This window comes from Chiloscyllium plagiosum, unplaced genomic scaffold (genome assembly GCF_037043375.1).
Source record: "Chiloscyllium plagiosum isolate Xiang-an unplaced genomic scaffold, Cpla_swu_hap1 HiC_scaffold_12, whole genome shotgun sequence".
In the NCBI taxonomy this organism is placed as follows: Eukaryota; Metazoa; Chordata; class Chondrichthyes; order Orectolobiformes; family Hemiscylliidae; genus Chiloscyllium; species Chiloscyllium plagiosum.
This window is the reverse complement of record NW_028270150.1, coordinates 35,684,513-35,707,401: the sequence shown is the minus strand read 5'-3', so window position 1 is coordinate 35,707,401 and position 22,889 is coordinate 35,684,513. Positions and strand designations below refer to the sequence as shown.

General features: G+C 39.9%; 2 protein-coding genes across 12 annotated transcripts in view; one reads left to right on the top strand and one right to left on the bottom strand.

Moving 5' to 3' along the window:
* Positions 1 to 22,889, bottom strand: part of cmss1 (cms1 ribosomal small subunit homolog) — a 397,195-nt gene that overhangs the window by 61,165 nt on the left and 313,141 nt on the right. The gene's annotated exons all lie outside the window — the stretch shown is intronic.
* The window catches only part of filip1l (filamin A interacting protein 1-like), a 309,751-nt gene continuing 290,707 nt past the window's right edge, over positions 3,846 to 22,889 (top strand). The window contains exon 1 of the mRNA XM_043701146.2: positions 3,846 to 4,129. The gene's annotated coding sequence lies outside the window, so the exon portion shown is untranslated. The remainder of the gene's footprint in view (positions 4,130 to 22,889) is intronic.

The window sequence follows — 22,889 nt, the reverse complement described above, 5'->3', positions numbered from 1 at the left end:
TCATGGAATGGCAGGACTACCTTACGCTGAAAGACTGGAGCGACTGGGCTTGTATACCATTGAGTTTAGAAGACTGAGAGGGGATCTGATTGGGACATATAAGATTATTAAACGATTGGACACTCTGGAAGCAGGAAACATGTTTCAGCTGATGTGTGAGTGCCGAACAAGAGGACACAGCTTAAAAATACAGGTTAGACCATTTAGGACAGAGATGAGGAGAAACTTCTTCACCCAGAGAGTGGTGGCTGTGTGGAATGCTCTTCCCCAGAGGGCAGAGGAGGCCCAGTCTCTGGATTCATTTAAGAAAGAGTTGAATAGAGCTCTCAAGGATAGTGGAATCAAGGGTTCTGGAGATAAGGCAGGAACAAGATACTGGATGATCAGCCATGATCATATTGAATGGTGGTGCAGACTCGAAGGGCAGAATGGCCTACTCCTGCACCTATTGTCTATTGTCTAAATCAATCTCTCTATCTTGTTCCAAGAGAGAAACAGCCCACAATACGGCAAAAAAATTCAAGATGAGAGGTGTGCTGCCAGACATTTGCCTCCTCATCTTTTATGAGGATAGACTCTTGACTCTGGCAGTCATGAGCAGGCCTTGGACTGGCATCAGATACTGACTTACTGTGCCAGGTCCTCCTGATTGAATGTTATGCCCTTGAGCTGATTGAGACCTGCATCTATGACAAGCTTCCTAGCTTTGTGCCTGTGTGAAATGGCATGGCAAAACAGGAGTAATATGAGCCTGGTATCTCTAGCTTAGAGAACAAAGAGCAAAAAGGCAAAGCCAAACAGGGATACTGTGAGCATCTAGGTACTCACTATGCTTCGAATACATAGTACTATAGAAGTAAATGAAGAGCTCAAAGATACAGCCTCGACCGGCCCTGGAGCTGGGTGTGTGTCCCTGAGCACAGTGTCCTAGCTGCAGCTTTATAAAGATCGTTGCCACTGTAGCTGGTGTAACAGTATTGAAATGCAGAAGCACTTTGTAAGTGAATCAGAGATATTCTTGTTTCTTAGAGACTGACACATGTTGAATACCCTCACGTGGATAAGGAATCTTGTGACCATTTCCCACAGAGTACACCCTGCATTTTGATGCCCAGTTTCCACTGTAGAGGTTGTTCAAAGCAAATGACTAGCTGAATCCACAAGGTACCCACTTTGTTTGTCTCATCTAATTTTCTCAATATCTACCTTGTCTGGTAAGTTTGGTCAGATGGGAGGTTGAATATTAATGAAGTGTTTTTTTTTTAATTCATTCATGGGATAAGGATATTGCTGGCTAGGCCAGCATTTATTGCCCATCCCTAATTGCCCAGTGGGCAGTTAAGAGTCATCCGTATTGCTGTGGGTCTGGAGTCACATGTAGGCCAGACCAGGTAAAGATGGCAGTCTCCTTCCCTAAAGGACATTAGTGAACCAGATGGGTTTTTCTGTCAGTCGGCAATGGATTCATGGTCATCGTTAGACTCTTAATTCCAGATTTTTTTTAACAAGGCTTTTAGCAAACATTAATCCCCATCAATTGGCACCTCACCACTCCCTAGCAAGAATCTGATCATGGCACTTGTGAAAAGCACAAAAGATGATTTTAAGTTGAGACTGGCCTCCCTGCATTTACCTCCCGATATGCCACAAATATCTCTATAGCTCATGTTGCTCAGGTCCCTATAAAATAGCGACCATTGAAAAATTGGAGGATGACAGTGCAAACCTCAGAAGAGCAGAGATGAGTTAGTAGTGTGGGCAGATGGTGGGGGGAGCAGATGAAGTGCTACATTTTGGTAGGAAGAACATGGAGCGGTAATATTAAACAAAGGCTATACTCTAAAGGTGGTGCAGGAGCAGAAGGACTGAGGTGTATATATGCTTAGTTAATTAAAAAGAACAGAACAGGTTGAGAACAGTTAATGACGCATATAGTATCCTAGGCCTTACTAACAGGGGTATGGAGCACAAGAAGGAGGAGGTTCTGTTGATCTTGTATAAGATACAGATCTAGTTTGGCCTCAGCTGGAGTACTATTCCAATTTTGGGCTTTGCACGTTAGGAAGGATGTGAAGGCATAGGAAAGACAGTGGAAGAGGTTTGTGAGAATGGTTCCAGACATATGGAATTTCAGACATGAAGACAGACTCGAAAAGTTAGGACTTTGGTGAAGACAAGGCTAAAAAGAGATCTTCAAAATCATTATGGTTCTGAACAAAATAAATCAGGAGAAAATGTTTCTTCTTGTGAAAAAGGATAAAGAATGATATTCATGGATTTAAAGTAATTAGTAAGACAAGCAAAAGTGAAATGGTGAAAAATGTCTTTAGAGTCTTGAATGGTCTGCCTGAGACAGTGGTGTAGACAGGTTAAACCTGATGATCATTTGAAGAGGAACAATATGGTGAAGCACAAGAAAACCAATAAATGATATGCTCATAGGCTGAATGGCCTCCTCTGTGCTCCAACAATTCTGTGATTCTAAGTTTGCCGTCAGACATTTTGGTTAGTGTGTGACTGGACTACCACACCAGTCAGGATACATGAGAGTGGGGGAAATGAAAACAGCACTGGTGATCCAACATCACCTGAAGTGGCAAAATCTGAGTGGCATGGGATTGGGAGGGGTGTGGCAAAAGGCCATGGAGGGGCATGGGTGATCTGGAGGGAAATGGGGCATCATGGAATAGGTGGGGCAGTGAAGTGGAGTGAGAAATGCGGTTTAGGGACTATTAAATCTTATTGGGTGCCGGGCTGTTACACTGGAGAACTGAGGTGGGGCTTCTAACCAGCCCACCTCTGCCCACCATCCTCACGCATTTCAACATTGCTCACAAAATGCATGGCAAAACCAAACCCTGTGTGAAAGGACAAAAAGCAAACGAGGCAGACAAAATTTCAGGTGGATCAAGTGTACATTGGGGAAGGCACAAAAGTGCAGTTTTCCCAAGCCCAAACAGAAATCTGGACCTTAGTTTTGGATAAGGAAGGTATTTTAATTCATAATATCTAATGTTAATATTTTGACAATATAACCTACAATAATAAATTATCCACAAACAACACATAAAACATTTAGTTTCTAATGACAGGAACCACAGAGTGGGGTAATGCATTCAATTAAATAGCATCTTTATTATTATGCTCATCATGTAAGAAGTGTTACATTTGTATTTCTGCCATACCCTGTAAATGTAATGGGGGTGGGCAATAGGAGCTATGCAAGGGAAACAATGGAACAATTAAGTTATATATTTCCTAAGAAGAACATTTTTATTTATTTTTGCATTTCTGTTCTAAAGTAGGTAGATTCGTGTGATAGACTCATAATGTCAACTTTAAAAACTAGTTTGAAAATAATCATTTAATTAAACCAAATTTAACGATCAGGACTGAAATACAATTTGAATTGTAACTTTATTCTACATAAAAAAATAAATGAAGTGTCACTTTGTAACAGTAAGCTTTCAAAATTATAAGGGAAATGTTCCTAAAGAGCTTGAAAGCACATGGAGCATGTTAAACAGTACTAAAGATATTCAGACAATGAAATAAAAGTATTTGACATTATTTTTAAAAAGGTTTTTTGATGATCACAATTAGTGACTAAATAGATTAAAATTAACAAAGTAATGGATTATTCTATTTCAACAAATGTGTATCACAAGCATATGGTTAGCTCTTTCCAAGCCCTGAAGCTCTGTCTTGTTATACCTCTCCATGGAGACACGAGGTCAGCTTTCTGACAGAGCCATCTGCCTTTATTGTGCATAGCTCCACTGAACATATGAGATAAATATAGAGGATCATTCCACTCCATGCCAGGTCCCCGCCACTGCCCAAGCCTACAGACATAGATAGGCCACTGCACACTCCTCCAGTCCTTAAACAGGCAGAATAAAACCTATGTTCTACATTCAAGTGAATAAATCTCCTTGGCAATGTCTTTAACAAACACTGGAGTAAGAAAAGGAAGTCAGCATAAACGTGTTCAAGTCATTGTCTTCTTTTCTGAAGACTGGATATCTATAATACACGGGACTTATTATAACAGAACGTTGGATTTTCAATCCGATCTGCAATCGTAAGTTCTAAAGGAAGAGGAGGAAATTCTACTTGGAGTCCAACAGTAAGTCTGCAATGTTGCTTGTGGTTAATGAGTTTACAAATAAAATGTTGTGATAACATATGAATAGGAAATGCATGTAAGTGAAAATAATTTGTGAAAACTAATTGAAGGGCAGTACTATTTGTTTCTGTTTGAGATTTCAAAGTAATAGCATTATTCCATCAGCTTGACTGAAGCATTTTTCTGAACATTTTTGTGCATTCCACTTGACATTTTAGACTGGATGAAATGTCTCGTATTATTTGTCCCTTGGTTAAGTACCAGTGCCTTCACAAAATAGCCTGTCAGGTCAACTTTACATTTAGGGAGAGTTTATAGATAGGGGTTTCCTTTTCTTACTCCAGTTTTTGCTTCCAAATGCTGGGACACTCAAATATTTCTTTAAATAATAATTAAATTCTTTCTGCAAGAGATGTGGATAGAACCAAGTCTTATTTCAACACTTCATACTCAGTGCAAGTTAAAGAAAAGGATTATGCAAGGAAGTAAGAATTAGAATGACTGGTGTCTTTAAAGTTAGAACACATTTGAAGTTACTTGTATTTTCCATTGTAGTTTATAATTCATGCATATTTCCAGTGATATATTTTCTTAGAGAATATCTTCATTTTAGTGCTCGTGGAGTAGTATACTATGTGTAATCGTGCACAAAGAGTGTCAAGGAGAAACTGGATAAAATTTTAAGGTTGTGTTAAGTCTGATGTATTGAAGGAGGTTGTTTTCCTGTTGTCAGTGGGCTTGTCTATTAATGGAACTTAAACGAAATATAAGTAAATAAGCAATTTCAGATGATTTTATCTCAGGAAGTGTAGTCAACATATGGAGCAAATTGGTGAATATAAAAAGACAAGTTGTTGTTATATGTGGTTGAGCTGGAAATACAAAGACTTCAAAGGAAATCATATCTGGTTAAAAAAAGATTCAACTTTATTATATTTTATAAATGATACAGATATATACTTGAAGGAAGTGAGCAGCTAAGATGGTCTAAATTTCTCTTGCTTGAAATATTTTAGTAGAAAGCTTTTCATAGAGTTGGTGTAACAGAGAATAAAGCAAAAAATCTGGTCATACTATGTACATAGACACTTCAATTTGAAATCATCACAGCAGTGAAATTAATTAGAAAAAGTGGCTGAGTGATTATATTTGTGTTGTGCTTAAATTATGAATACATTGTTAATTATCTTAAAAAAGCTACTTGATTTGCAATGCAATGTGAACTGTTCATTCTGCAGTTCTCAGCTGTCCATCTGACCCTGGTGAAGTTAACCCTTCATCACAGAATGTTTTTGTAAACATTCAGATTGACATTGAATTATGGCTGCTGCACTCATATTTAAAATATCTAGTAGCAAATGCAATCAAGTTGCAAATTCACTAAACTGACATTGTGCTATTTATAACTATTAGCCAAATCAGCCAATAAAATCAAGTGAAACTCTTGAGAAACTAGGGAAGATTTTCAAGTTTTCTTGCACAGGTTTCACATTGTCAAGCGCCTGACAGTTTTCTGTATCTCACTTTGTAATGCTAGACTCCTGGTGAACTTTCGTGGAGTTATAATCTCTGTGCAGTATGTGTAAATTAAACTTCCCAAGACAAATAATGAAATCAAAGCCACATTTTTGCCAAATGAAGACTACACCAGGAATAAGGAAAACATGCTCAAATTTTTTTAGTTTGTCATTATTCATGTTATTGTTAACAATCCACCAAATCAAAGTTTAATTTCCCACAACACGATTGACTAAATTTAGACACAACAGGAGATTTTTCTGGATGATTTGATATAGTGAATGTTGAAAAACGGAGTTGGTTACTTTAAAAGGATGGAAATTTTGGACAGTTCATGTGGCTGGCACATACTCTTTACCTGTCTGCTTCAACTTCGGTTGTTGAGCCCAAACACAGAAGCAGGAAGAATCCCTAATTTAACTTCAACACCACTATTTCATAACTTAGAGGCAAAATTACTATTTTGGTAACCAGTGGGAAAGAACCAATCAATCTCTTTTTGTAAATGCAAAGCTATCATGGAACTGAGCTGATGCAATGGTACACAATAAGCTAAGGAGATGTTGAATGATCCATTCTATCTCAGACATTCCAGAACTGAACTCTTTCTACTTCTTAACTAATGTTCAATGTTCAAAATTCAAATTGTCACAGTTCTCCAATTCAGATAGCAACAGATGAAAGTTAATGCTACTGCTTGCTAGCTCCATAAAAAAAGGAAAACTCACTTTGGCAAAAAACAGTTCAGTTAAAGAATTCTACTCTTAAAAATAGTACGTGTAGAAACATCAAGACCTACAATGTAGTATAGTTTGTCACCTCAATATATATCCCAATTACAGTTGAAAATTCAGAAGGTGAATTTTCTGTTTTACGTACTGTTTTCTCAGATTCTGCCTGTTGATGAACACAACAAAATCAAGTGGCTCAAAAGCTCATATAAAGACTTTCTCCCTCCAGTAAATATCGTTTTCAAGGGTGCACTTTACTGTCATCAAAATTGTATTTCTGCAAGAAATCAATTCCACATTACCTGCAGACTGAAGTAAACTATTGTCTTACTGTATCCAGTTTCCAGCAATGACCCAAATCTGTACAATTATGATTCCTTTGGGGCCAATCACTTTCATGAATTTAAGCAATGTGATGGGTATCTGTCCGAAATAAGTCAGTCTTGCGCTGGATGTTAAATGCATCATGCACTTAAGGAATATGATGATGAGTGCACGAGGCAACTGCTAAAGGTATATGATATTACATTTTGAACAAATGCCAACCTCTATGTGACCTTGCGAGTTGAACCATAGTATTTGCATTCACATTTTCTTTCTGCATTTCTCTTTTAAAGATTTCTATTGCTGTTATACTTCCTCCATCAGCTGGAAATTCGTGGCAGATGGGCCAGAAATGTCTTCATATCTAGAATCAATTCAGTTTTACTATTAAGTTGGAAGGGATACTAATGCAAGCTTGTATAACTTTTAGTTATTAGAAGACCAACAGCCAAGAAATCACAGTACTTATTTTTCCAAGAAGTATAAGGCTTTCGAATTCCTGAAAAATTCTGAGGACGTGCTCTTTACACACCCTGAATGGTTACTGAAACATTTGGAAATGTTCCATTTGTGAGAAGGCAGTGGCCTAGTGGTGTTATTGCTAGACTATTAATCCACAGATCCAGCTAATGTCCTGGAAACTCAAGTTCAAATCCTGCCATGGCAGATGGTGAAATTTGAATTCAAATTTTAAAAATGTCTGGAATTAGTAGTATAATGGTGGCCATGAAAAATGATTGTTGGAAAAACTCATCTAGAACATAGAACATTACAGCACAGTACAGGATCTTCGGCCCTTGATGTTGCGCCGGCCTGTCATACCAATTTGAAGCCCATCTAACCTACACCATTCCATGTACGTCCATACGCTTGTCCAATGACGACTTAAATATACTTAAAGTTGGCAAATCTACTACCATTGCAGGCAAAGCATTCTCTTTGAGTAAAGAAACTACCTCTGACATCTGTCCTATATCTATCACCCCTCAATTTAAAGCTATGCCCCCTCGTGCTCGCCGTCACCATACTTGGAAAAAGGCTCTCCCTGTCCACTCTATCTAACCCTCTGTTTATCTTATATGTCTCTATTAAGTCACTTCTCAACTTTCTTCTCTCCAACGAAAACAGCCTCAAGTCCCTCAGCCTTTACTCGTAAGACCTTCCCTCCATACCAGGCAACACTCTAGTAAATCTCCTCTGCACCCTTTCCAAAGCTTCCACGTCCTTCTTATAATGCGGTGACCAGAACTGTACACAATACTCCAAGTGCAGCCGCACCAGGGTTTTGTACAGCTGCAGCATAACCTCATGGTTCCGGAACTCGATCCCTCTATTAATAAAAGCTAAAACACTGTATGCCTTCTTAACAACCCTGTCAACCTGGGTGGCAACTTTCAAGGATCTGTGTACCTGGACACCGATATCTCGCTGCTCATCTACACTACCAAGAATCTTACCATTAGCCCAGTACTTTGTATTCCGGTTACTCCGACCAAAGTGAATCACCTCACACTTGTCCGCATTAAACTCCATTTGCCACCTCTTAGCCCAGCTCTGCAGCTTATCTATGTCTCTCTGTAACCTACAACATCCTTCGTCACTATCCACAACTCCACCGACCTAAGTGTCGTCTGCAAATTTACTAACCCTTCTATGCCCTCATCCAGGTCGTTTATAAAGATGATGAACAGCAGTGGACCCAACACTGACCCTTGCGGTACACCACTAGTAACTGGTCATCTGGTTCACTAATCAAGGAAACTGTCATACCTGGTCTGACCTATATGTGATTCCACACCAAAAGCAATGTGGTTGACACTTAGCTGTCCCCGGGCAATTAGGGATGGGAAATAGAATCCCTACAGTGTGGAAACAGGCCCTTCGGCTCAACTGGTCCACTCCTAAGAGAAACCCACCCAGAGCCTATTATCTTATATTTACTCCTGACTAATGCACCTAACTTACACATGCTTGAATACAATGGGCAATTTAGCATGGTCAATTCACCTGACCTACACATCTTTGGATTGTGGGGGGAAACCAGAGCACCCAGAGGATACCCACACAGACACGGGGAGAATGTGCAAACTCCACACAGTCACATGAGGCTGGACTTGAACCCGGGTCCCTGGCATTGTGAGGCAGCAGTGCTAAACACTGAACCACCAGGTTGCCCTTGTTGGCCTGGCCAATGACACCCTCATCTTGTGAATGAAAAAAAAATGCCTGCTTCAGGAAATCCAACCTAATCATGGCAGTGAAAATAAATGTAACTTAAAAAGTGTAAAGGTATTTAAAAATCTAAGTTGCTTACATGCACACCACTCTATGGCCTGTTGAAGCTAACTTTGCTTTGACTTCCACAGACCTGCTGACTATTTCAGTACATCCTGTTTTTAATTCAGGTTGGGCCTTCGTTTGCCAACCTCAGCCCCAACCTCCAGGTCAGAGCTCTAATTTTGTAACTGTTTCAACCCCCATTCCCCCATCACCACCATTGCCATACTCTAGCCACCACTTAACTTTGCTCAAGCTTCCACTGCTCAAACATGCTGCTGACAACTAGGCTGTATGGAAATAAAGTCTGAGGTCAACATCCAGGCTCCTCAGGCCTCACCATGTGCAGAATAAGGACCTAAACATAGGCATCTAAAATTGATGAACAATTCAATTTTCTCACCCATTACTTCAGCTGAGAGCTGCTGATTCCAATACAATTACCAACCACACAAAAACTGGAAACCTTGAAATTTAGCATTTACATTACAAGATATGTAATATTTCCTACTAAATATATATTAATTATTCCTTTACTTAAAATGTTAAAGATATTCAAGAAGAAGAATGATCAACTTGCCTTGCAACGCACAAATTATTGCCTAATGATTTAAAAAGCACATTATCCCTATCTCTAAAACCTCTGATTTTTTTTTTCCATTTTTCTTTTCTTCGAAGGGATTAGCTGTCTTCCAGCCACATCCAACTGATGCACACTAATCACTGGTCATGTTTATGGGCTTTGGAATGGGGACTATTGGCAGGTTTCTCACAGCTGAGTTCATTCTGCTTCAAGCTGACATCTACACACTGAAAAACACAAATTCAGCACAATCAGTCAAGAGCAGCAACCGTGGCTAATTTTCCATTTTAGCCCTATGAAATACCCAGCGTTAGGCCATCACATAATTCAGCACAATGAAGGGCTGGTCCTGGGACCGTTCTACCATTCAACTCAGTATCGCATTGTGTAACAGTCCCTCCTCCTACTCCAATCCAGTTTACATCTATTTATTTTCCTCCAGGGTTAGGGTTACTGAAAATTATTTCCTCCATTTACTCCCCTTGTACTGTACACTGTCTGCTTCCAAGCTTCTGTCAATTTATTTAAGAGGTATTCTTTTTCATCCCATCCAAATGCATGTGTATCTGGCAGTTCTGGCTACTTTTACTTATTGTTAATCATATATCCTTCATATTCAGTCACATAAACAGCATTTTGGATGATTAATGAATTGTTTGATAAAAAGTCCTAAAAATATACTCAAATACAAATGCATACAGCTTGCAACCTGCATGGTTTTCTTTACTATAATACATGGGTGAAGGAGAGCCTCTTTGATAGAACCAAAACAGCTCCACTAAATGGCGTCGGTCCCAGTTGCTGCTCAGCCCAAACACCATTGCTTGGCTTTGTGTGAAGATGACCCTATAACTATGCTCAGTTATTTTCAAAGTCTTAGGCCACGTGATTAGACCAAGAGTAGAATTCCCCTACAAGAGATTTGCTTTCTGCTAATGATGATGGCTGAAGTACAAACCATTGCAATTTGGCTTCCTTGTTCCTATGTTTGATATTCCCATATGGGGAGGTGGAGGGAAGAAGAAATCAGAAAACGAACAGCTTGGCAGCCTCTGAGATGTCAGGCATCATCGTGTCAGCCAATTGGGATTTTATGATGCCTCTCAAACTGTGAGGCCACAATGCTTTATTTAACCAGCCTTGGAACGTTTGATGGAATTCACTTGTGGAGGTCATATATGAGACAAGAAAAGAAATTCCTGCAATTCAGAGAAAACTCACAGCCAACACTTAGCATTCTTGCAGCCAGGCCATACCCCCATGAATCTAAACTAAGCAAACATTAGGGCATCCAAATCTCAGGCCAGAAATAGTCATGATATGGCCAGAGATTTTCTCACAGTGAGACATGCAGTGAGAAATAATAGGAAGAAAGAATATAGGGGATAAGGCAAGAAGGTATTGAAATGCAATAATAATATAATGATTTTGAAATCTTTTTGGATTACAATAGTTTATCATCCACCTTATGCAGCAGAAAGCAATTAATGACTCATTTTGTTGTTAAAGAAGTGAAATGGTTGAATTTGGACAATTTACCAGTTATATTACTGGCTTTTAAAAATTAATATATACTAACTAGAATTAATAACACAAACCTCAGCTCTTTCCAAAGTGTTCCTCTACTGTATAGCATAATTTAGACAGAACAAATATGTGTAAGGTCCACCCTGAATTAACCCCGGTGTGCTCAGATGTCCCCTGTACAGTATTAGCAGCTGAGTGCTTGGCTCAGATTTCAGGCCTAGTGCTGTGATGTACTTAACACCTGCTGTTCAGTGATAAAGGACCAGCACTCTGTCCAAAAGCAAGCTGCAAGAACATGGGTTTTATTGATCTGATGTTCAGAAGCCAGGTGTCATTTGTTCTGCAAAGCATAGAAATAGCCCCTAGCACCATGTGACAGGTGCAGCAAAGTCAGGAATACTGAGTGGGGCAAATGACCTTTTCCTAATGTCACATGAAAGGATTGATTCTGTGAAGAGTATATCTCATGACAGATGTTCTCTCCCTCTCCCTCACCGAAAATATGTTCCACATGGAAGATTAGGATGGCTTTGAAGGTAAAAAAATTAAATAAAAGTCTTCTACCCGATATGCAATTTAGATCTGGAAATATTTAGAATAGCTTTCCTTTCATTTCTAAAAACAACCTTATGTACACCACACAAAAATAATTTGCCCTGTTTTAAAGATTGAATGCCGAAGGAGTCAGAGGGTCATGTGATCAACATTCATTCTAAGGAAATGGCTTGGCTCCTGTTCAACCCATAGCAATTCAATTCTTGCAATAATTTGCTCTTCATTTACAGATGTAAAGTGGTTATCATCTATTCCAGGCGCTGCCACATGCCAGAAAATTGGAGGGAACAAGGTACAACTTCTACCCCCTTGAATTCTGAATGGTTATATATTTTCTCAGGCTTGATTATATAGATTATCTTTGTTAGTACCAGCTCCTGCTAAAATGGCTCACTATTCAAAAGAGATAAACCCCCCCCAATCTCTTTTCATGACTGCAGATTGTCTTCTTAAACCCATTGCCTCTGTCCTCTCCCCATTCACCTCCAACAATGAATGAGGGGCTCCCGGGCTTCCTTACTATTAAGATTGAAGAAAATCAATCAGCTGCTCCTGCCATGTCTGTCCCTTTTACTTGACTGTCTGGCCAAACTTTCTTCAATGTTTCTCCTCATCTCGGGCCTGAAGGTCTTATTCAAGTTACTCAACCATCTTTTCTTTGACCAGCCCCTGCCACTCTAACCAGGAATATGGCCATCTTTGAGCTCATTCCAACCACTTCCTTTTGTTCAATCTTATTCCCAATAAACTGTTAATCACTTAACCTCCCCTTCAGGCCATGTTAGCTGATATTATAAATGGTTCTCTCTCTTCATTAAAGCTACAGTCATCACACCTCTCCTCAAAAATAAAAACCTGCTTTCAATCTTTCTTTCCTCTCTAAAGACTTTGAATGTGTGTTCTGTCCCAAATCTATGCGCAAATTTCCCAGAACTTCATGTTCAAATCCTTACAATCGGGTTTCCATCCCTTCCACAGTAATAAAACAGCTTTTCATCAAAATAATGGAAGACAACAAAAGTAGGTGTGACAAAGATGAACGCTCCCCCTTGTCCTTCTCAGTGTTCAAATACCTATTCAAATACCTTTCCACTACTGAGTGAGGCTGCAATTGTGTGGTTGCTTTCTTAATTAGAAGTAGCTGGAGAGTCACTGGCAATATCTTCACTTCCTGTTCTCGCACCATTGCACACTGATTGATCTTGGGTCTCCCTCCCATTTCACATCCTTCTGCTGCTAATTAGTGACATCACCAAAGCAGCACATTGATTTTCCCTGCTCACTGATGGCACCCAGCTCAACTTCACCACCACCTCTCTTGCCTCCTTCACTGTGGCTAAATTACCTGACATCCAGGATTAGATGAGAAAAAATTTCCTACAATTAACCAATAGGACCAATGATGCCACTGTTTTTAACACCCACTCCAAACTCTAGCTACTAACACCATTCCTCTCCCTTGCAACAGTCTGACATAAGCCATTCTATTTGCATTTGTGTGACATTTGAACTTGAGATGTGCTTCTGACTTCATAGGAATGCCGTCTCTAAAACTTTCTATTTCCACATTGATAAAGCTGCTTGACACTGTCCTGTCTCAGCTAATCTGCAGCTGAAGTCCTCATGTATGCCTTTGTTACCTCGAGACTCAAGTTTTCCAACGCTCTCTGAGTTGTTCTCCCACATTCCATCCCCTAAGCTTAAAAGTGTACTGTCCTGTGTCTTAAGACACAGCAAGTCACATTCCCCCATTGTGCCTATGCTTGTTAATCAACATTAGCTCCTGATCAAGCAAAATCTCTGATTTTACAACTTTCATCCTTGCTTTCAAACCCTTCAATATATAATGCTGCTGCTCCTTTAACAAGGTTGTGTTTTCCTTGGTTTTACTTTCAGAGGGTTCGTAAACACAGACTTCACGAGGTCTAGGGTTGAAGCATTTTACGGCCAGTTTGATTATAGCTCGCAGATACTGCCTCAGGCAAGGGACTTTCAAGTTTAATAAATAATTTGTAAAATGAAAGGGGAGTGGCCAGTTCTCCAAGCTCAGAGTTTCTCTGGTTTGGTTTAGTTTGATTTTAGCAGGCAGTCAGTTCTAAAGCTGCTGGAACCAAAACTACAATTCCATGCTGATCCTCCCACTCTCTGACATCTCTCATTTAAGACCCTGTGTTTGATTTTACCTTTTTTGCCAAGGGGTGTTTGTGGGGATGGTTCCATGTATATGGAACAGTTTCATTAATCTGGAATAATCTGTTGGGGATTCAGATAAGTAAATTTATTCTGTACTCTATTCTCTTTTGTTTGTGTTTCATTTGGTAATCTTGCAAATAAATTCTGTTTTGTTGAAAACTAAATGGTTGGGCCAGCTGCATCACTCCTGGAATATCCACATTAAATCTGCTTAAAACAACGAGCAAAACTAGGGTCCAGGCTAATTTATTGAAATGTTTTGAGGGAATCTGGTCTGGTCCATAACAGATTGGGGGCTCGTCCAGGATTGTTTTATAGTTCCAAATTGGGATTAGAGTTGTTGGACTCAAAGGTAGCGAGTGGCAGGTGTTAGCATCTTTTGTTTTGGTGTTGAATTTGGTTAGTTTAAACAATGCTTGGGATAGCAATGGCTCTTTCAGTCACCAGGAGTTTTCTGGGGGTGGAAGAAGTGACTCTGGACATTTTACAGAAGGTGAATAAGGCCAACCTGCTGGAATTAACAAACAAGCTGGGGTTGGAGCTGCTTCCTTCTGTTAGGAAATGACAAATAATTACTGCAATAGCTCAGCATTTAAATTTGCTGGAAATACCATCAGAATCTTTAGAAATGGGTTAAGTTCAATTGAAAAGGAAACACCTTGAGTTAGAGGTAAAAGACAAGGACAGGGCAACAGAAATGAAATTAAAGGCAGTAGAAAGAGAGAGAGAAAAATCGAGAAGAGACAGAAAAGGAGAGAGGGGAAAGGAAGAAAGAGAGGGAGTTTCAACTTCAGAAATTGGCACTTAGACAGGAAAGTCAGCTTCAAAAAATGGAGATGAAGACTGAGGTAAGCTTAGTGATGAAGAGAGTGAGGATGAACAAACCCATGGTAGACAAAAGCCTGGTGAGAAATTGTTCAAAAGTATTCAACCTTTGCCTAAATGTGACGAGAAGCCTTTTTCATCGCATTTGAAAAGGTGGCTAAACAAATACGGTGGCCAGTGACCATGTGGGTATTGTTGATCCAAACAAAACTTGGAAGTAGAGTGAGTGAGGTATTTGGATCACTATCAGAGGAGGTATCTGGGGCATATGAGGAGGTGAAGAAAGCCATCTTAAGTGCATATGATCTTGTACCAGAAGCTTACAGATCATGTTTCAGGAATCTAAGGTGGGGTCCTGGTCAAACATACATTGAGTTTGAAAGGATCAAATAAAGTAATTTTGATAGGTGGATAAGGGCATTAAAAATGCAGCTCTTAGAGAGATGATTATTTTAGTGGAGTTCAAAAATTCACTTCCCGAAGTAGTGAGAACTCATATGGAAGAGCAGAGAGTTAAAACAGCAAGATTAGTAGCTAAAATGGTTGATGATTATGAGTTGGTCCATAAATCAAAGTTTGGCTTCCAAAATCATTTCAATCCATGAGGGATAGAAATTGGAGAAAAGAGAATCCTCACGTGAAAAGGGAAAGGTAGATCTCAGTGAAGATCATAAGGATAACTTACCACAGGGTGAAAAGGAAATGCTTGAAGAGGAAAGAGAAATTAAAAAGCTTCGGTGTTTTCACTGCAATAAAGTAGGCCATATGAAATCACAGTGCTGGTGAGTCAGGAAAAGCAGGGGGAAGCTAGATGAAGGAAAATAGTGAATTTTGTTCGAGTAGCAATGGAAAGCACAGTGGAGGCTAGAAAGCTGCACCAGAATGTACAACCTGGTCAGAGGTTGGTTAAGGAGAAAGTGCCAGGTCTTCTTAAACCATATATCTGCAAAGGTAGAATTTACTCCCATAGGCCAGGAGCAGTAGGTAAAGAGGTTACAATATTAAGAGACACAGGATCCTCTCAGTCTGTGGTGTTGAAAGATGAGGAGATATGTACCTCTGAAGGACCTCTGCCAGAAAAGGTACTGGTAACAAAATTCACAGTGAGACAAGTGCTCAATTATGTAGAGTGAGGTTAGAATGTCCAGAGAAGAGTGAAGTCATTCCCACAAAAAGTGGGAATCAGTATTTGCTAACTGTAATGGATGTATCTATTAGATTTCCAGAGGCTGTTCCATTATGCAATATCACAGTTAAAAGGATTGTAGAGGAATTACTCAAATGTATCACTAGATATGGAGTACCCACAGATATACAATCAGATCAAGGGTCAAACTTCTCATCAAAATTATTGAAGGAAGTTATGGACAGCTTAGAAATAAAACAATTCAAATCTACTGCATACTATCCAGAGTCACGGGGAGTGCTGGAAAGGTGGTATCAGAAGACATCAAAGACCATTTGGAGGACTGAGAGTCAAGACTATCCAGATGATTGGGATAAGGGAATTCTTTGTACTTTTTGTGATCAGAGATGTACCAAATGAATTGACCAAAGTCAGTCAATCTGAATTAGTTTTTGGGCATGAAGTGAGAGGACCACTAAAATTAATTTTAATTAAGGAGAAATGGCTAAATCATAATTTAGAGACCACAGATTTGGATTATGTGTCAAATGTTCAGGAATGATTAAATAGAGCGGGGGAGTTGGCTAGACATCATTTAGAAGTATCACAGCATACAATGAAACAGGAAACAGATAAGAAATCAAAAACTCGCAGTTTTCCTATCGGAGATAAGGTGTTAGTGTTACTTTCAGTGATAGGTGAACCTTTAAAACTGAGGTTTAGTGAACTCTATCAAGTTGAAAGGAAATTGAGTGAGGTGAACTATTTGATAAGGACTCCAGACTGAAAGAAATCTCAGAGTGTGTCATGTGAATCTGTTCAAAAGGTATTTTGACAGGGAAGGAAAGTCAAAGGAGACTGTGTTATTAGTTACAACACAGAGGGAAGAACCAAGTTCAGAGGATTTTGAATTGGACATTCCTCAAATTAAATTGGACAATGAGGAAGTTGTCAAAAATTGGGATAAATTATTGAGTTACCTTCAGAAGAAAATCAAAATGACCTGAGTTATTATTATCACATGGGAAAATACATGGAAATAAGCTGGGAAGGCCTAACCTAATTATGCATGATCTAGATATAGGAGACGCTGTTCCAATTAAGCAATATCCTATTGGCATAACCCTCTCAAGTTGGCACAGGCTGAAAAGGAGATTGAGTGCATGCTCTAAGACGAGATAATCAAAGTAAGTTACAGTGACTGGAGCTTACCATAGTAATGGGTGCCAAAACCAGATGATACCCAGCAGTTATAGAACATAGACCTGTGGAACCAATCTGAAGCCCATCTAACTGACACAATTCCATTCTCATCCATATGCCTATCCAATGGCCATTTAAATGCCCTTAAAGTTGGTGAGTCTACTGCTGCTGCAGGCAGTGTGTTCCAAGCACCTGCTACTCTCTGAGTAAAGAAACTACCTCTGACATCTGTCCTATATAGAACATAGAATAATACAGCACAGAACAGGTTGTTCGGCCCTCGATGTTGCGTCAACCTGTGAACTATTCTCAGCTCATCCCCCTACACTTTCCCATCATCATCCATGTGCTTATCTAAGGATTGTTTAAATCTCCCTAATGTAGCTGAGTTGACTATATTAGCAGGTAGGGCATTCCACGCCCTTACCACTCTCTGAGTAAAGAACCTGCCTCTGACATCTGTCTTAAATCTATCACCCCTCAACTTATAGTTATGCTCCCTCATACAAGCTGACGTCATCATCCTAGGAAAAAGACTTTCACTGTCTGCCCTATCTAATTCTCTGATCATCTTGTATATCTCTATCAAATTCCCTCTTAGCCTTCTTCTTTCCAATGAGAACAGATCCAAGTCTCTCAGCCTTTCCTCATAAGACTTCCCGCCAGACCAGGCAACATCCTGGTACAATCCTGGCACCTTTTCCAATGCTTCCACATCCTTCCAAAAATATGGCGACCAGAACTGTACACAATATTCCAAGTGTGGCCGCACTAGCGTTTTGTATAGTTGCAGCATGATATTGCGGCTCCAGAACTCAATCCCTCTACAAATGAAACCTAACACACTGTATGCCTTCTTAACAGCACTATCCACCTGGGTGGCAACTTTCAGGGATCTATGTACATGGACTCAAGATCCCTCTGCACATCCACACTACCAAGAATCTTTCCATTGACGCAGTACTCTGCTTTCCTGTTATTCTTCCCAAAGTGCAGCACCTCACATTTAGCTGCATTGAACTCCATTTGCCACCTCTCAGCCCAATTTTGCAGTTTATCCAAGCCCCCCTGCAACCTGCAACATTCTTCCAAACTGTCCGCTACTCTACTGACTTTAGTGTCGTCTGCAAATTTACTAATCCATCCACCAATGCCTGCTTCTAAGTCATTTATAAAATGACAAACAGCAGTGGTCCCAAAACAGATCCTTGTGGCACACCACTAGTAACCGGACTCCAGGCTGAATATTGTCCATCAACCACCACTCTTTCAGAAAGCCAGTTTCTAATCCAAACTGTTAAATCACCCTCAATTCCATGCCTCTGCATTTTCTCCAACAGCCTACCGTGTGAAACTTTATCAAAGACTTTAATGAAGTCCATGTCTACCATGTCAACTGCCCTACCCTTACCTACATGCTTGGTCACCTTCTCAAAAAACTCAGTGAGGTTTGTGAGACATGACCTGAGCTTGACAAAACCATGTTGACTATCTGAAATCAAATTGTTGCTTGCTAGATGATTATAAATCTTACCTCTTATAATCCTTTCCAAAAGCTTTCCTACAACAGATGTAAGGCTCACTGGTCTATAATTACGTGGATCATCTTTACTGCCCTTCTTGAACAAGGGCACAACATTTGCAATCCTCCAGTCCTCTAGTACTAAACCTGTAGACAATGATGACTCAAATAATCAAAGCCAAAGGGTCTGCTAACTCCTCCCTAGTTTCCCAGAGAATCCTCTGATAAATCCCAACCAGCCAAGGGGACTTGTCTATTTTCACTCCTTCTAGAATTGATAGCATCTGTTCATAATTAACCTCAATCCTTTCTAGTCTAATATCTCATATCTCATTCTGCTCCTCTACAATATTCTCCTTTTCCTGAGTGAAAACCGATGAGAAATGTTCGTTTCGCACCTCTCTGATCTCCACCGTGTCTACACTCAACTTCCCACTTCTGTCTTTGACTGGCCCTATTCCTACCCTAATCATCCTTTTATTCCTCACATACTGATAGAAAGCTTTAGGGTTCTCTTTTATTCTACTTGCTAAAGAGTGCTCGTGTCCTCTCTTTGTTCTTCTTAACACTCTCTTTAAATCCTTCCTAGCTGATCTGTAACTCTCCATCGCCTCATCTGAACCATCTTGCCTCAACAACACATAAGCCTCCTTCTTCTGCTTAACAAGAGATGCAATTTCTGTAGTAAACCACGGTTCCCTTACCTTATCTCTTCCTCCCTACCTGACAGGGACATACCTATCAAGGACACACAATATCTGTTTCTTAAACCAGCTCCACATTTCCATTGTCTGCAACCTCTGCATTTTGCTTCCCCATTCTATGCATCCTAATTCTTGCCTAATCGCATTATAATTGCCCTTACCCTATCGATAACTCTTGACCTGAGGCATATACCTATCCCTTTTCATTGCTAAACTAAACGTAACTGAATTATGGTCACTGAATTATCTATCACCTCTCAATTTAAAGCTATGTTCCCTAGTGCTAGCCATCGCCATCTGCGGAAAAAGGTTGCCCTCACTGTCCAACCTATGTGACTCTCTGATTATCTTGTATCTCAATTAAGTCACCTCTCAATCTTCTTCTCTCTAATGAAAACAGCCTCACGTCCCTCAGCCTTTCCTCATAAGAGCTTCCCTCCAAACCAGGCAACATCCTAGTAAATCTCCTCTGAACCCTTTCCAAAGCTTCCACATCCTTCTTATAATGTGATGACCAGAATTGTACACAATACTCCAAATGTGGCTGCACCAGAGTTTTATACCGCTGCAGCATGACCTCATGGTTCCGAAACTCAATCCCTCTACCAATAAAAGCTAACACACCGTATGCCTTCTTAACAACCCTTTCAACCTGGGTAGCAACTTTCAAGGATCTATGTATCTGGATACCGAGATCTCTCTGCTCATCTACATTATGAAGAATCTTACCATTAGCCCAGTACTCTGCATTCCTGATACTCCTTCCAAAGTGAATCACCTCACATTTTTCTGTATTAAACTCCATTTGCCACCCCTCAGCCCAGCTTTGCAGCTTATCTATGTCTCTCTGTAACCTACAACATCCTTCATCACTATCCACAACTCTACCGACCTTAGTGTCATCCGCAAATTTACTAACCCGTCCTTCTATGCCCTCATCCAGGTCATTTATAAAAATGACAAATAACAGTGGACCCAAAACAGATCCTTATGGTAGCCCACTAGTAACTGAACTCCAGGATGAATATTTCCCATCAACCACCACTCTGTCTATTTCCAGCTAGCCAATTTCTGATGCAAACCGCTAAATTACCCTCAATCCCATGCCTCCGTATTTTGTGCAATAATGTGTGGACTATCGCAAAGACAGCGCAATTACAAAGACTGATACATATCTGAATCCAGGTTTAGAAAACGGCATTGAAAAGGTGGGACAAGCAACTTGTATTTCTCAGCTGGACTCACTCAGAGGATACTGGCAGCTAACTTTGTCTGAAACAGCGGAGACAATTTTAGCTTTCGTAACACTGAATGGATTGCGTCAGTTTAAAGTCATGCTATTTGGTACAAAAAATGCACCAGCCACACTTCAGAGACTAACCAATAAGGTCATTTCCAGATTACCCAATTATTTAGTTTATAATGATGAGCTAGTGATTTTTAATTACACATGGAAGGAACATTTGCAACATTTATCAGAATTGTATGAGCGACTTTGGGAGGTAGGCTTGGTAATAAATCTGGCTAAAAGTGAATTTGCCAAAGTCCATGTCACCTTCCTGGTCCATATTATTGGACATGGACAAATGGCCCCATGGAATGTGAAAACAAAGGTAATTTGGGGAATTCCCCATACCATCAACAAAAAGAGCAGGACTACTGTTTCTGGGGTTGAATAGATTTTATCGAAAGTTTGTGCCAAATTTTAACCTTGTGGCTGCTCCACTCACTGAATTGCTAAAGAAAGGCAAGAAGTTTCAGTCGACAACCAACTCTCAAAAAGCATTTAACAGCCTGAAAGCTATGTTAACCACTGCCCCGGTATTAGCCACACCTAATTACGCAAAGTCATTCAAGGTGGCTATTGATACAAGAGATGTGGGATTTGGTGCTGTGCTCTTACAAGACAATGACAAGAAGACAGAAAGACCTATTGGGTAGTTCTCCAGGAAGTTGAACATTCACCAGCAAAAATATTTGACAGTTGAGCAGTAGACTTTGAGCTTAGTGTTGGTGTGACAACGCTTCAATGTTGATGTTACCAGTAACATATCTGAAAGAATCATATACACTGATGATAACCCATTGAAGTTCGTGGAGAAATTTAAAGACAAAAATGCCAGACAGTTTAGATGGAGATTGTTGTTACAGCCATTCACTTTGAAAACTGTGCCTGTGGCAGGACAAGATAATGTGATTGCTGATACATTGTCAAGACTTGAATGAGAAACAGAGGCATGCAGTGGCAGGAGTAAAACAGGCTGAAAACAGAATGTAGTAGTGCATGTTTGCATGATTATTAGCAATGTAATGTATTTGGGTGCTGTAGTGTACTAACAATTTAAGATTAAGTGATTTTAAAATGAAGCCATCTTTGGATATTGATGATTCCTTTTTTTAAGGGGGTGGAGGAAGTAATGATGTTGCTGCTCCTTTAACAAGGTAGTGTTGCCCTTGCTTTTTTCCAGAGGGGTCGTAAATGTAGAGATTCCGGGACGTCTACGTTTGAAGGATTTTAGGGCCAATTTGAATATAGCTAACAGATACTGCTTCAAGCAAAAGACTTTCAAGTTAAAAAAAAACACTTGTACAATGAAAGGGGAGTGGCCAGTTCTCCAAGCTCAGCTTTACTCTGGTTTGGTTTGATTTGATTTTAGCAGGCAGTCAGTTATGAAGGTGCTGGACCCAAAGAGGTAGGTCCATACTAATCCTCCCTCTCTCTGACATCTCTCCTGTAAGACCCTGTGTGTTTGGTTTTACCTTTTTAACCAAGGGATGTTTATGGAGATTGTTGCAAGTATTTGTAACAGCATCATTAAGTTGGAATAATCTGTTGGGTTTTCAGATAAATGAAGTTATTCTGTATTCTGTTCTATTTTGTTTGTGCTTCACTCGGTAATCTTGCAAATAAATTCTGTTTTGTTTGAAACCAAGTGACTGGGCCAGCTGCATTGCCCCTAGAATATCCACTATACACCTGCTTAAAACAACTAGCAAAGTTAGTGTCCGGCTACTTTGTTGAAATGTTTTGAGGGAGTCTGGTCTGGTTCATAACAAATGAGCCTTGTCCCTACCTATCTAATTTCCTCCAATCCCACAATCCTCCAAAATACCTGCATTCCTCTCATACTGGTCTCCAATAAATGCTCTAATACTGGTGGCCATGTATTCAATTATCTGAGTCCAAAGCTCTAGAATAGCTTCCTTAAACATCAACACGTCTCTACTTTGCTTTTCACCTTAGAGACATCTTGGCATCAAAAAATTTCAAGTTCTTGCTATTGAGGGAGTCCATCGAAAATTCACCAGACTCATTTCTGGGATGGCAGGACTGATATATGAAGAATGACTAGATTGACTGGATTTGTATTCCTGGAATTTAGGAGAATGGGTAGGGGGAGATCTCATAGAAACATATCAACTACTGTTGGGACTGGACAGGCTAGATTAGATTAGATTAGATTAGATTAGATTACTTACAGTGTGGAAACAGGCCCTTCGGCCCAACAAGTCCACACCGACCTGCCGAAGCGCAACCCACCCAGACCCATTCCCTTACATTTACCCCTGCACCTAACACTACAGGCAATTTAACATGGCCAATTCACCTAACCTGTACATTTTTTTGGACTGTGGGAGGAAACCGGAGCACCCAGAGGAAACCCACGCAAA